Source organism: Rhinoderma darwinii, assembly GCF_050947455.1.
Source record: "Rhinoderma darwinii isolate aRhiDar2 chromosome 8 unlocalized genomic scaffold, aRhiDar2.hap1 SUPER_8_unloc_1, whole genome shotgun sequence".
NCBI classification, from domain to species: Eukaryota; Metazoa; Chordata; class Amphibia; order Anura; family Rhinodermatidae; genus Rhinoderma; species Rhinoderma darwinii.
This window is the reverse complement of record NW_027461824.1, coordinates 386,405-390,992: the sequence shown is the minus strand read 5'-3', so window position 1 is coordinate 390,992 and position 4,588 is coordinate 386,405.

Below are 4,588 nucleotides of genomic sequence, written 5' to 3'. Positions count from 1 at the left end.
CTATACTCCCTTCTCCCCTCTACACTCACCTCTCCCCTCTACACTCACATTTACCTTCTATACTCACCTCTATACTCCCTTCTCCCCTCTACACTCACCTCTCCTCTCTACACTCACATTTACCTTCTATACTCCCCTCTACACTCACCTCTCCCCTCTACACTCACCTCTCCCCTCTATACTCACCTCTCCCCTCTATACTCACCTCTACACTCGCCTCGTAGAGGGGAGTATAGAGTGGAGAGGTGAGTGGCGAGGGAAGAGGTGAGTGGCGAGGGAAGAGGTGAGTGTAGAGTGGAGAGGTGAGTGGCGAGGGAAGAGGTGAGTGTAGAGGGAAGAGGCCACTAGTGATTTGTCTATATATAACATGTAATGATCCTATAGGCGACTAGTGATTTGTCTATATGTAACATGTAATGATCCTATAGGCCACTAGTGATACAACTATATATGACAAGCAGTAATACTACAAGCGGGTGCTATAGATTCCCAGTTTTGCGCCCCCTCCCTGGTCGGCAGTGAGATCAGGGATAGATTATAGTTGATGCCACGTCCAGGACTTGATCCGCGCACTTTCCACATCAGGAATTTTGCGACAAATCACTTCCACACTAAAATCCAGTTGGAAAATCTTCCAGAGCCAAAACGTACAAACTTCACCGTCCACAAAGCCGTAGAGGCCGCGCTCCCCTCCCCCGCCATCTGGATCTTATCAGCGTTCAGCCCGGAGAAACGCACAATCTCCTCATTCACGTAATTCAATTTACTGAATGAATTACTGATGTGAATGTACGGGGGTGTCTGGGGGGCAGGAGCTGCTACATCCATGTGGTCCCCCGGCCGCGCACCCTCCTGTCACTTTACATCCCCCCGCTCCTGTCACGGGGGGTTTATTTTTGTAACATTATATATATTCTCTAACAAGGTGTTTCCTGCCGCTGCTTTTCCTAAATTTCATGTGATTACAGGACCATTAACCTGAGACGCAGCGTGATGGTAACAGACACCTGACAGAGGGGAACTGAAAGATCACCCCCCAAATCAAGTACCATGCCCGGGAAATATCCGCCTGAGTCATCCGGTATACAACTAGATACACAACTCTCTCCAAGTCCTTTCATTTTTACCCAGGTTGTCAGTCTCCACTGCAGTTCTGGCATTCTATTCATGAACCAGGCAGCTCAGGATGAGCAGGGCTAGAAGATCCTCCTAGATAGGGGAGTGATTCCTGTTTCCGCATTCATCATTTCAGCGCAGGATGAGAAGACCTGAGCTCAACCGCAGATTCCGCATAATATTTACTATACGATTGATCGACTATTGCTCCTGATCTTGAAGTCAGTGGAAGTCGCGTCTTCGTTATTTGTTTTTGCGCTGAAACCGAAATGACAGTAACGCGTTGGAAGTGGCGTGGAGACATTTACATGGGCGCTGGGCATCATATTCCTATAGAAATAATGGCAGAATTGCTTTTCTTTTATCCTTCCCAAACCTAAATACTAAGGCTTCGTGCACACGACCGTAATTACGTGGACGGCCACGGATAGCCGGCCATTTTTACAGGCCGTGCGCCCATTATAAAGTATAGGAGCGCGGTCCGTAAAATTAAAAAAATAGGACATGTCCTATTTTTTTCGTCACGTTTCAGCAGCACGGACGCTCTCGCATAGACACACGGGAAGGGGTCCGTCAGCCATAGAAATGAACGGGCCCGTCATTTTACCGTCGTGTGAATGGGGCCTTAAGGACCCCAAAATGGTGGCAATAAAATCCTACAAAATACAACCCCCCCCCCCCCCCGAACAGTGACCGTGAGAATAATCATGTCTAAAAATAATGTCTGCGCTGATTGTTAATATTATTATTTATTACATTATTATTATTATTTATTTTATGATGTTATTATTAACAGTATTCTCATTAGTATTATTAGTATTATTATTAGTATTATTATTAGTATTATTATTATTAGTATTATTAGTATTATTAGTATTATTATTAGTATTATTAGTATTATTAGTATTATTAGGCTGGGTTCACACGACCTATATTCAGGCGTAAACGAGGCGTATTATGCCTCGTTTTACGTCTGAAAATAGGGCTACAATACGTCAGCAAACATCTGCCCATTCATTTGAATGGGTTTGCCGACGTACTGTGCAAAATGCGAGGAGCAGCTTTTACGTGTGAACAGACCCTTATGTTATTATTAGTAGATTATTATTATATTATTATTATTATATTATTATTATTATATTATTATTATATTATTATTATTATATTATTATTATTATATTATTATTATATTATTATTATTAGATTATTATTATTATTATTATTATTATTATTAGATTATTATTATTATTATTAGATTATTATTATTATTATTATTATTAGATTATTATTAGATTATTATTAGATTATTATTATTATTATTATTATTATTATTATTAGATTATTATTATTATTATTATTAGATTATTATTATTATTATTAGATTATTATTATTATTATTATTAGATTATTATTATTATTTATTATTATTATTATTATTAGATTATTATTATTATTAGATTATTATTAGATTATTATTATTATTATTATTAGATTATTATTATTATTATTAGATTATTATTATTATTATTATTATTATTAGATTATTATTATTATTATTAGATTATTATTATTATTATTAGATTATTATTATTATTAGATTATTATTATTATTATTATTATTATTATTATTATTATTATTAGATTATTATTATTATTAGATTATTATTATTATTATTATTATTATTATTATTAGATTATTATTATTATTATTATTATTATTAGATTATTATTATTATTATTATTATTATTATTATTATTAGATTATTATTATTATTATTATTATTATTATTATTAGATTATTATTATTATTATTATTATTATTATTATTATTATTAGATTATTATTATTATTATTATTATTATTATTAGATTATTATTATTATTATTATTATTATTAGATTATTATTATTATTATTAGATTATTATTATTATTATTATTATTATTATTATTAGATTATTATTATTATTATTATTATTATTATTATTAGATTATTATTATTATTATTATTATTATTAGATTATTATTATTATTATTATTATTATTATTATTATTATTATTATTAGATTATTATTATTATTATTATTATTATTAGATTATTATTATTATTATTATTATTATTATTATTATTATTATTAGATTATTATTATTATTATTATATTATTATTATTCGCTTGTTTTATTCTCGTAAATACCTGACTCAGCATCTACTTTTGTGCCGTTTCTGGACTGCGGATCATTTTCCATCTAATCTTTTATTCTAGAGACAAAAAAATGAAGCAAAACGAATCGTGTCCCACAGATGAGAAACACGTAAGTGGTCGTCACCTCAGACCCTGCCGGGGATCAGAAATTGTCCAATAATAACCGGTGACATAGAATATAAATGGTGCGGCCGCAGAAGTCGTCTCCATCACAGACACAAAGGAAGGAAAAATCATCATCATAATAAGAACAAATAATGACATTATCACATTTACTATTATATCCCCGACATATTCCGCAGCGCTGTACAGAGATTGTCGCTGTTCACATCGGTCCCTGTCCCCAGTGGGACTCACAATCTAATTTCCCAATCATAGCGAGAGATTATCCCAGAGAACCCCCCGGAAGATCCTGCAAATTCCATCCAGATGTCGTCCTTTGTGGTGTTCCATTATTATTATTATTATTATTATTTATTATATTTTATTTTATTCATTTTTTTATTATTATTATTTTATTATTATTATTTGTTATAATTTTTTTATTATTATATATTTTTTATTTTTATTATTATTATTAAAACGTTGTTGTTGTTTTTATTATTGTCATTAGTGTTGGACTGGGGTCTTTTGGGCCCCCCGGAGGAGATGACCCTGAGGGCCCCGCTCCTGTACGGAACATTTATGTCATAATCTTTTTTGTTATCGTTGTACACAGAACAGATCACTAATAAGATCTAAATGGATCCCAGTGGTGGGTGATCGGCTCCACGTTATTGTGCCAGGAGGAGCCCCCTGTGCCCCCTGTACCCCCTGTACCCCCTGTGCCCCGGTGAGCCGTTCGGCCCTGATTATTACTCTAACATTTCATATTCATGCAGGACTAGGTTTATTTCTGGAGCCGTATACTGAGTGATGACATCACGGCGCCCAGGTTATGGCGCTTCTGCTGCGACTCTCGTCGGTCTGTGATGTCATCATCCAGGATCGGGACTGATATCAGTTCTCGCCGCGATTCCTCCGCTCCTTCCATTACTTTCTTCCTATAAACTCCTGGAAACTTGACCTTTCCTTCTATGAGCTCAGGAGAGATCGATTCTCAGCCGGGGTCTAAACGCGGCGTCTGGAAATGAAACAGCGTTTATACGATCACGACCTGGACGCCGCGAGGTTATCACAAATAACGGATCTGGCCGCCATCTCTGCTCCTGCAGGTCGCAGGCTGGAGAGAGATCTACACGGACTGTGGGTCATAAAGGGTTAAATGTTCT